This window comes from Vigna angularis, chromosome 2 (genome assembly GCF_016808095.1).
Source record: "Vigna angularis cultivar LongXiaoDou No.4 chromosome 2, ASM1680809v1, whole genome shotgun sequence".
Lineage (NCBI taxonomy): Eukaryota > Viridiplantae > Streptophyta > Magnoliopsida > Fabales > Fabaceae > Vigna > Vigna angularis.
In genome coordinates, this window is record NC_068971.1 from 24,428,645 (window position 1) to 24,440,695 (window position 12,051).

Here is a 12,051-nt window from a genome sequence, read left to right on the forward strand (position 1 = left end):
TATCCTTCTCATAACATGAGTGATGATGAACGATTAAGATAATCATTACTTATGGTTTGGACTTTGCTTAAGTGATCATTTTTTAAGCTATATCAAGTCAAAGAGCATCATTTTTTAAAATTCAAAGAAATAAATTATGTAAAACAATAAACATACTCAAGAATCATCTATATCATCTTCCATATTTATCATATTCAAAAATAAGTATAACATTTTTGGTTTTATTTCAACACTAAATTTCTCCCTAATTGCAAAAGGGTTGACTAAATATAGTTGTTGGGTTCGCGTGAAACAGAGAAACTAGAAAATCCAAAAAACCCAGAGAAGAAAGAACAACAGAGAGAAAAGATAGAGGAAAAATGATTTGTAAATAATACTTCGAGATTGAATTAAAAATCAAAACGCAAAAACAGGCTACAATATATAATCAATCCAAGCGACCAAAACAAAAAAAAACAGAAAGACCGAGCGGTCATCAGTAGTAGAGGCCGAACATAGGTCAAGTACAACAAAGATCGAACAACACAGCCAAAGTCAGAACCGAAAGCACACGACCGAACGGTCACAAAGAGACCGAGCGGTTAAAACCAAAAACGAGTAATAAAAGAGTCTAACCTATAAATCTCCACCTAGACTCGACTATTACAAGAAAGTACAAAACCGAATGGTACACAATTACAGACCGAACGGTATAGAACCAATCCTGGACAAAAACTTCAGAAACTTCTCTTTAGCGAGCGGCTTAGCAGCATATCTGCAGGGTTGTCTTTAGATGCAATTTTGCAGATTTGGACATCACCGGATGCTAGAATGCTCCTGAAAAAAATGCAACTTGACATCAATATGCTTTGCTCTAGAATGATAAATCTGATGGTTGGCCAAATGTATGGCGCTCTGACTGTCACAATGAACCCGGACGATCTTTTGATCAATTCCCAATTCTCGAATCAAGTCTTTTAACCATAGTGCCTCCTTTACCCCTTCAGCAAGCGCACATTATTCAGCTTCAGTGGTTGAAAGAGCAACAACTGATTGCAATGTAGACTTCCAGCTTACAACAGTTCCGAACAGTGTAAACACATATCCCGAACGAGATTTCCTTATGTCCATACACCCGGCAAAATCTGAATCAACAAAACCTTCAATATAACCTCCACCTTGAAAGTTATTTTGGAAGAGTAATCCAATATCAAGAGACCCCCTTATGTATTTAAGCATCCACTTCAACGCTTCCCAATGGATTTGTCCAGGATCAACCATAAACCGACTTAGAACACTTACCCGATGCGCCAGGTCAGGTCTTGTGCAGACCATGCATACATGATGCTCCTAATCCCATTTGAAAACGGAACAGATTCCATCTTCCTCCTTTCATCCTCGGTCTTCGGGCATTGCTCTTTGGTGAGTTTCAAGTGTTGACCGATCGGTGTGCCAACAGGTTTGGATTCAGTCATCCGATACCTTGAAATCACCTTTTTCAAATAAATCTTTTGAGATAAAAACAAGTCCCCCCCCCAGTTTATCTCTCTTTATGTCAATGCCCAAGATCCACCTTGCTTCTCCTAGCTCCTTCATCTCAAAAGCACCACCCAACTTTGCTTTCATCTCATGAATCATGCTCTTGTCACTGCTAGCAATCAGAATATCATCCACGTATAGAAGAAGATATAGTACATCACTATCACGATTCAGAGTATACAAGCACTCATCATAATTGCACCGCTTGAAGTTCAGCTTTATCAGGAAATCATCAAATTTCCTGTACCACTGCCTTGGACTTTGCTTCAAGCCATATAGAGACTTCTACAACAGGCACACCTTATCATCCAAAGCAAATCCCTCCAGCTACCTCATATAAATGGTTTCCTCCAAGTCTCCATACAGAAACGCAGTCCTAACATCCAATTGTTCCAGGTGCAAATTACGATGAGTTTTTATAACCATTAGAACTCTGACCGAATAGTGCTTCACCATAGGAGCAAAAATCTCAAGATAATTTATACCTTCAATTTGAGTAAAGCCTTTTGGTAACAAGTCTTGCTTTGTACCTTGCTTTCTCACCCCCTGGTATAGCATCCTTTTTCTTGAAAATCCATTTTGAACCTACAACCTTCTTACCCTTTGGCAATCCACCAATCTCTAGGTGCTATTCTTCCTCAATGCCTCTAGCTCTTCCTCCATAGCACCCTGCCAAAGATGTCGATCGCTATTGTGAAGAGCCTCCTTGTAACTTCTCGGTTCATCCGAGCTTTCAAGATCTTTAGCAACATTCAAGACGTAGCAAATAAGATCTGCCTCTCCAAACTGTTTGGTTGGCTTAGAGATCCTCCTTTCCCTATCACGGACAAGCTGATAATTCCTCAATTCAACATCAGCTCCTCTTGAGTGACTCACATCACCAGATATACCATTTGTATCATCACCAAGATCTGTGATAGACTGTCTTTGCCCTTCACCCGTTCGGTTCTCATCTAATGACCGAACGGTTTCGTCTCGAATTTCACCCGTTCAGTCTTCCTCAGTCAATGACCGAACGACTCCATCAGTAGTATGTTCCACCTCAACGCGTGTCTTCTTCTCGCTTCCAGGATTTTTAGTATGCATTATCATTCTCGTTTCATCAAAAATGACATCACTATTAATGATCAACTTAGACGATTTAGTATCTAACCTCCATATCTTGTATCCCTTAACTCCTTCATCATATCCAAGGAATACACTCTTTACCACTCGAGCCTCGAGCTTATCCCCTTTGACATGCGCATACGCCACAAAACCGAACACCCTCAAGTTTTAGTAATCAGCCGATCGTCCACTCCAAACTTCCATTGGTGTTTTGTGATTGAGAGTCGAAGACGGACTCCTGTTAATCAGGTATACGACTGTATTGGCAGCCTCTTCACAGAAAGCCTTTGACAACCCTGATCCAAGCAGCATGCACCGAACCCTCTCTAGAATTATTCTATTCATCCTTTCGGCTAGACCGTTCTGTTAAGGAGTTCCCACCACAGTCTTGTGTCTCTTGATCCCTTTAACCTTGTAGAACTCATTAAATTCCTCTGAAACAAACTCCAGACCATTGCCAGTTTTGAGGCATTTCAACTTACACCCCAATTGATTCTCGGTCTGTGTATGCCACTCCTTGAACCTTTGAAACGTTTCAGACTTATTTTTCAGAACGTAGATCCGCACTCTTCTTGAAAAATCATCAATTATACTCAGGAAATACGCTCCTCCACCATGAGTTTGAGTTCTTGCAGGCCCCCACAAGTCAGCATGAGCATACTCGAATGGTCGTTCGGTTAAGTGTTTCCTTTTGCCGAACGATATTTTGTGTGATTTCCCCAAGACACGGTGGTCAAAGAAATTCTGCTTCTGCAGCTTATCTCCCAGAAGTAAACCTTGCTTCTTCAATTTTTCAAGGTCCTTCTCACTGATATGTCCCATCCTCAAGTGCCAAAGCCGAGCGATATTCTCTGACTTCTTACTTGCTACCAAGGCATGACCAATGACAGTCGAACCCTCCAGAATATAAAATTCATTCTTTCTTCTGCCTTTGAGAATCACAGTATCTCCAGAATACACTCTCATCACTCCATCTTCAACTTTTGTGGAATAACCTCTAAGATCAAATGAACTTATAGAAATTAAATTTCTCTTCAGTTCAGGCACATACCTCACATCCTGCAGTACCCTTTCCAGTTATCAAACATCTTCATCCTTACCGACCCTAATCCTTGCACTCGGCAAGCCTTGTTATTACAGAGCAGTACATTTCCATGCTCCTTTTGCTCTAGACTCTCAAAGAACTCCTTCACCGGGCACATGTGATAGATACAGCCAAAATCCATGACCCAACTCCTTTAAGAATCTTCTGATGAAGCCACCAGAACACCAGCAGATTCATATCCTTCAAAAGCCTCTGCCATATAGGCAGTTTCCTGTGGCCGAACGATTTTATCTCCTTTGGACAATACTTCTTGATATGTCCAATCTTCTGGCATTTGAAACATCTCACCTGTTTCGTACCTTCTGGTTTCGGCTTCTTCCCATTTCCAGTCTGCTTCTTCCATTTGCCTTCCACTAAAATCATCTCAGATGCCACCTCCTCGGTTGCCTTCGAATCTTGGAGCTTTTGAAACTCCTTGGTTCGAATTGACCTCACAACCTTCTCTAGAGTAATCACCTGATCCTTACCATAAGGCATCCCTAAAATGCTCAAAGGTTCTCGGAAACGCATTCAGGAGAATAACAGCTTTATCCTTATCTTCCAACCTCACGTCAATATTCTCCAAGTCATCAACAATCTTGCTGAATTTCGCAAGTTGCTCCTTTGTGGTTCTTGATTATGTCATCTTGAACGAATAGAGTTGTTGCTTCAAACACAACCTATGAGCCAGCGATTTTGTCATGTACAATGACTCTAACTTTGCCCATATTCCAGCCGTAGTCTTCTCCTTCGCAACCTCCCTCACTGCCTTATCACCAAGACACAATATGATTGCACTTCTTACCCTATCTACAATTCTTTTCTTCTCTTCTTGCGTCAGAGTAGCATCCATGTTCAATTCCCCCTTCAATGCATCATCACAGCCCTGCTGTATCAAGATAGCCTCCATCTTGATCTTCCATAGCCCGAAGTCATTTGATCCATTGAATTTCTCTACGTTGAACTTGGTTGCCATCGTTTCTGGAATTTCTTGATTCACAGCCCCATGGTGGATGCCAATTGTTGGGTTTGCGTGAAACAGAGAAACCAGAAAACCCAAAAAACCCAGAGAAGAAAGAACAACAGAGAGAAAAGACAAAGGAAAAATTATTTGTGAATAATACTTTGAGATTGAATTAAAAATCAAAACGCAAAGACAGACTACAATATATAGCTAATCCAAGCGACTGAAACAAACAAAACAGAAAGACCGAGCGGTCATCAACAGTAGAGGCCGAACATAGGCCAAGTACAACAAAGACCGAACAGCACAGCCAAAGTCAGAACCGAAAGCACACGACCGAACGGTCACAAAGAGACCGAGCGGTCAAAACCAAAAACGAGTAATAGAAGAGTCTAACCAACAATAGTAAATGCAACACTTTTGTAGGCATGGCTTCAAAACTATAAAAAGCAATACAAAATTAGGCAACACTTACAAAATTGTTGCTTAGAGATGAGTATTTTCAGTCCCCGAGTAACCTCTTCTTACCCTAGACTAGATGAGTATTCTCACCACTCTTGGTCTCATTAGTTAGAGAATAACCTCCTATTACACTAGACTGGATGAGTATTCGCACCACTCTTGGTACTAAGCAACCATGCCTAGATTTTCTTAACACAACTAAGTTCAACAACTGTTTTAAGTCTCTTCAAATTTGCAATTTACGATTGCTTACAAGTCGTTCAGACTATTACTCTCGTGGAAAGGATGTAATTATAATACAATGCAATCTACATATTCGTAGGTGTTTCTCTTTTTTCTCTTTCTCTCTTTCTTACAATCATAAACAAATATTACAATCAAGCTCGAGAGTATTTTTTTTTTCTTCTTTTCTCTTCTTCTCTTTTTCTTCTCAGATATGTTCTTTTTCTTGAGTTCTTTATGTGCTTTACTTTTGAACGCTTCTCAAAGGATGAATATTTTCGTTTTATGTTATCCTCTTTCTTGTGTCTTCTCTTTCTTCATGTACAGTAGCTATTGGTTAAAGTCAACTTTTCATAGTAGGTTTACTTTTTTAGTATTTTGCTTGAAGTAGGTTGTACTTTCTTTTAGACACCGCTTCGAGTGAAAAACATTCTGTGAATATTTCTTTTGTCTTTAATGTCCTCTTATGATATTTTAATTTGAAGCTTGTGGATGCGTGTAGAGTAGGATATTTGCAAATAATATAGTAGATTGTGCATGCAACAAATATGTCTTATCTCTTATCACTTTAGTTGTTTTTGAACATTAAGCATTTAATGTCATTTAATGCTTGCTCATAACAACAAAATGTTTTTCAATTTTCTACTGTTAAGGTAGCATTTAACAATTAAGCTTTTCTTCTAAATATATCAAGTGTTGAGTAAAGCCTTCATCGTTGGACAAAGTAATAGTTTAGTTCATGGTATCGTTTAGACTGATGTAAGTGTTTTTTGAGACTTTATATTTTTAGAGCAATAACATTTAGCATTTTTATGTTTCTTTGATGTTTTAGGTTTAGGCTTTTAGAATGTTTTTGTCAAGGACTTTGTCTTGACATCTCTTTGTTTTCCCGGGAGTTCAATTGAATACCCCTTGGGTATAGTAAGCTTACGCGTTTAGCTTCAACTCTCTTAGATGCTTTGACTTAACAATCGTTTAGCATAGCGTCTAGTGTTTTGATCTTAGGTGTTTTAATGTTTTCTACAATTTTAAAGGTTTTCCTAATGTTTTTCCAAGTTAGGGATCCTTCAACCTATGCTTTATGTTTCTTGTTATGGTATTTTCATATTCTTATTTCGTTTAATGTAATTTGGTTAAACTTCAAAACATGAGAGCATTTAGTTGTATAGACGATTTTGTCTTAATAGTTTCTGCCCTAAGTATCTCCATCCCAACACTCAACACTCGTTCCTACCCTAATTCATTGTAATTGCGAGTTCTCTATCTAATAGACGGGGCCCAAGCCCAATTATCTTAGTATAGTATTTCTTTTATTTTTTATTAAAGCATGTGTAAAAGGTGTTAGACATGTGATAAATAGGAGGGACTTTTTGTCCTATATATAAACATGCCACCACCTCTTGTAAGACACTTTTGAGCATAATGAATTGTTATTCTATTGAGAGCACTCTAGAACAATTCTACCTTGAAAGTCAAGGCTAGAGAATCCCAAAGGATCTTCTCTAGCCACCTTCCATTGTCACCATCCATTCTCTCATTTTCCAAATCAGATTCTCATTCAGTCACAATACACCACACTCCACCAATCATTTACCTCTGCGTGGCTTGTGTCATCCGCCACGCCTACGTCGCTGCCATGCGAGCCTTGTCCCTGGAAGGCTTCAACGCTCACACATCATTTTTCTCTCTCAATCATTCGAGAGAACAAACCATCACTCTCGCGTTCGTTTTCTTCGAGTGCGTCTCATCCAGCAACCATTTCCCTCACAGTTCCACCATCATAGAACCTTCACGTAAGTCACCTCCACCGATCCATATCTCAGATTTGCCTTATGCTTGCCTTTTCAAACCTTCGCACAGATTAAACCTTTGTTTGGTGCCCTATCTTTGCTTCCACCATCGTTCTACGCCCATTCACCGAGTCAAATCACGATTTCTTTCCATTTCATCGATTTAATCGGCGAATCCCTCTTTTCCACCGATTAGATCTCTTCCTACCTCTAACCCTAAAATCTACACCGATCAAACCTTCGAAGCCTAAGGCTCTTGAGTAGATTCGTGTTCTTCCGCTGCTTCTCGATTCTTTAGCTCGATCAAGTCCATATTTCATTGTTCCTCGCCGATCTGCCTCGACCTGGAGCTATCACTATCTCTGGGGAAGATGGAGAAAAATACCAGACGGGTTAAACTCGTTGTAACTTGGAATGATTTATATTTGTGTTTCCTGGGTTAGGTTAAAATCGTGATACCTGAAGAGGTTGATAGTCATTGTAACCTGAAGAAGTTGAAACTTGTGCTAGTTAAGGGATTTGATTAGTGAAACTTCTTAAAATAATGGCTTAAGAGACTGGTTGTAGCCTCAAGGTGTGATGTGAACCAATATAAACATCATGTGCATTTTTATCTTTTTAGTTAAGTATAATGTATGTGCAAAATGAGTTTAAAATGTCTACAAGCTCTATTCATTCTTCTTTAAGAGCCAACTTGCACCAACACTATATAATAGAGATATTAATTAATTGATTAAACAATTAAAAAATATTTACATGATTAAATGTGCTTAAATATATTAAATTAAAAAAATTTAAAAAAAATAGAAAAATTGTAAGAAAACTGGTGGGCTTACTCACTAGCTTACCTAGCGATAACTTGTTAATTCGCCTTATCTCAATTTTAATGGACCAACAACATACTCACATAAAAGGGTTAGATTGATTCATTTTGTCTCCTATATTAATTACACCATTTCAATGCATATATCAATCACATTATATATAATAAACAACATGCAATCAAAACATATTACAGAAGACATGACCATTATTTCCCAACTGTTAAAATTATGACAACAATATATCTCAACTAAGAGGGGAGTGAATTGGTTTAAAACTATTTTACCTTCCTTAAAAAATCTATGGTGCATTAAATTATTTTTAACAAACTTTTTCACCTTTTAATTAATTAACAGATTATTAAGCAAGGATAATGAAAGAAATCATACAAAGATATGTACTGGTTCAATTCTTCAAAAGTTTACATCAGGTTTTCTTCCAACAACCTGAGTTGAAAGAAAATCCACTAAGAATAAGTGTCAAGATTACATAGATACAAGATTCACCTATGTACTCTAAATATCTAACCACAATAATAACAAACTCCTAAGGATGAGTCTACACACGCTCACTCTAGGAACTAAGAACATACTCCTAAGGGTGAGACTACACAGACTCACACTAGAAACCTTACCTACACAACAAAGGTAACTATAATTCACAAATATTACATAAAAAGAAAACCTGTTACACCTTTAGTATTGATGTTACAAAGAAATGAAAATTCACACCCTTCTTAGATCTTTTCTCTCACTTTTGAAGGCTTGCAACTTTGAATTTTCTCAATTGATGTTTGACTTTTCCAAGAATGCTCCAAGACCTCTCAAAGAATGTTCTTGTTTCACAATAGAATGCTCCTAGAATATTTTTCGTGCCTACAAAAAGAATTAACCACATATATATAGCGAAAGACACATTATTGTCCGTTTTAATATATTAGGTTTTTCCTTAATCGATTAAAATAGAGAGCTAAGCTTCCTGGTGTGCATCAGACAATTTTAAACGGTTATATTATTTCCTTAATCGATTAAAATTTACACATTGTTTTAATCGATTAGATTAATTTCTTAATTGATTAAAATAGAGAGTAAGACACTAGCTTTTGACAATTTTAATACTCAATTTATATCATCATACAATCAACATAGATTGATAATACATTCATTTTAACATGGTTTCACAATTTATTAATCAAGCACGAAACATTATTCAACATCATCAAAAACAATCATTCAATTATCATCAAACCAAGTTAAGAACATGTTGACTATTTTGAGTTACTTTGATTGAAGGGCTCCCCTATCAACACCAACTTAGAACTGTGAGTCACATTGTAGTAGGCCACTTTGCTTATACACTAATAAAGTTGCCCTACCCACAAATTAGGACTATTTTTTTACCTCTGTTCTACCTCTCTACAACCTCAAGGCATGCCTCCAATTTCCCATCTACTTGTCTCACCACTTGACACCTTAATTTACGTGGTCAAGCAACAATTAGAACATGAGATTTCATTGAATCTGTTCTAGTATAGCTCACCACACTACATGCCAATTGCACCTCTTGATTACCATACATCTCATCCACAAGTAAATTACAAATGACAACTCTTGACTCTATTAGTCTCACATCACTTATATCAAAATACAAATACATATAAATACCCAATAATATTTCAATTTCACAATGGCAGAGTCCAAAAACACTCCACAATTATGGTTGATTTTAGCTTTGGATAATCTTTTATTATTATTTTAGCTTCAACAACCATTTTGAGTTGCCTCAACACCGCCACACTTTTGCTTGAGCGAAAAGCCTTCATTTGAGCAAAATTGCAATTCGTTTGAGCATCTCAACACTGTCATACTTTTGCTTGAGTGGAGATAAGCCCAAAAAAAAACCTTCCCATAAAAGAAACCTCCATTTTTACCCTAGTAAATAAGATTTCCATCTTCCAAATCATTATAAAAAAAAGAAAAAAAAAACTACAACAACCAAACAACGACTAAATTCCAAAATAATACAGAAAGAAGGTTTCAAGCAAACATAACAAATTACAAGTGTTACGACAATTGTGTGTGTGTATATATATATATATATATATATGGGTTTGCTAATGCGCGTCCGCCTGTTTTTCAGTTGGTACATTTTAGCAATGTGTACCGGGTTTTAGTAGACAAAAATACCCTTATATATCATGGATTCTAAGTTTTAATGTTAAGGGTATTTTAATAATTTCCATTCTAAAAACTAAAAAAAAAAAAAAGAAACCCCCCAAACCCTTACTCACCTCTCTCATTCCTCTCAACCCTCTCTCTTTCATCTCCCTCACTCCAACCTTTTCTCTGCCATCCCTACTGTAGCTCCAATTGAAAAAATCAAAAACACTTGTCGTATATGGTTGTTTCTTTTGCTATATGTCACTTAAGTTTTTAATTTTTACTCAACTTAAAACTTTCTAATTCATACTTAGATTTGCAGTAGTTTCTTCCAATGTGAATTCGATTTTATCATAAATTTTTAACACATCAGAATTCCTAACGAAAATTATACCTTAAAAAATTCCTAGTACTACTTATTACGATTCAATAATTCTTTAAATTGATTTATGTTTAAATTATGAAACAAAAATTCGTCCATTAATCACCAATCAATGCAATATACTTATAACTTAACGCTTCTATTAATTTATTAACAGTTTAATTGATAAGGTAAGTTAAAACGATGTTAATAGCTTTATATATATATAATCAGTTTATTTATTTCTGTTTTACGATCTTTAAAATAATCATCAAATCTGATTTCCTTGCTTTCAAGACTTTATTTTGTTTTTTATAATTTTTAACTTTTTTTACTCTTCCACATATCATTTATCTGTTTATAAGATGATTTTAATTTTTTTTAATCTTAAATTTAACTCTATTAAATAATATTTTTAATTTAAATAAAACAATACAAAAATAAATAAATATTAAAAAAACATAATTGAAACACATATTTTATTAAAGTTTTATAAAATAGTCATCCGTATCGCATAAATGAATCATTGACAACAACATTCATTTATATTTATTTTATCGATACAGAGAGCATCCTTAAAGCCCATTTTTGCGCAATCGCTCTTGCATTGTGGTAATCCACCAGAACAAAGGCCGATGCAATGATTCAGGAATCCAAATTTTGGTTCTGCTGTTGCTTCTCCTGAGTTAATTAAAACCACCAAAAAGTTATATCAAATTTCATCACAAAATTCATTTGGATTTATGGATTTTTGTATTTTGCCTTCATTTTAGAAATAAAAAATAACAAAAGATACTAAATTGGAGAATTGAAAGTAATTTATTTTTCTAATTACCTGCTGTCAGAACCAGAGCAACCAACAAAACACTGAAGAGAAAAGGATGACAGAATCGAGAAGCCATTTCTAGAGAATTTTATTTTTCAGTTTGATATTTTCTTCTGCTGAGATGAATGTTTCATATCCCCTAACCATTATTTATATAAAGGCTGTTCAGGATTAGCATGCTCTACTCATTACACTTACGGGACATTTAATTCAAAAATAAATTATTTATTTACATCATTGAATGTTTAAAATTTAATTTTTGAATTAATTTGTTTTTACTAAATATGGTCCACATTATCAGTTTAAAGGATGTTATTTAAGTATTTTTAAGGCAATCAGTGAAGAGTGATAAAATTTCCCTTCTTATTGTAAAAGAGACGTTAATAAGTATATTAAGATCATTTAATTACTATGTTGAAAATAGTAACAATTAAGAAAACTCAAATAAATAGACAACTCAAACTTCATATATAGTCAATCATTTTAATCTTTTCTGGTAAAAAAAATTAATAATGGTATGAGAGTCTGATTTGTCTTGCGAAATAAGTTTGTCTCATTATAATTGTATTAATTGTATTAAGATTTGATCACAATGAAGGTCAACCCAATCTTTCCTAGTAAATTTTTTTTAACCATTTATGAGAATAGATTAGTTCAAAAGTAAGTTGATTAAGTTATATTTTATATGAAACTTTTAATTTACTTTATATTAAATATTTTATTTTAATTAGATAAC

General features: G+C 35.4%; 1 long non-coding RNA gene across 1 annotated transcript; it reads right to left on the bottom strand.

Annotated features, from left to right (window-relative positions):
- Positions 1-10,951: 10,951 nt before the first annotated feature.
- Positions 10,952-11,421, bottom strand: LOC108320058 (uncharacterized). Its single transcript, XR_001831348.2, has 2 exons — positions 11,325-11,421; positions 10,952-11,170 (listed from the first exon to the last, which is right to left on the bottom strand). It is a non-coding gene; the product is annotated as an uncharacterized LOC108320058 (long non-coding RNA).
- Positions 11,422-12,051: the final 630 nt, after the last annotated feature.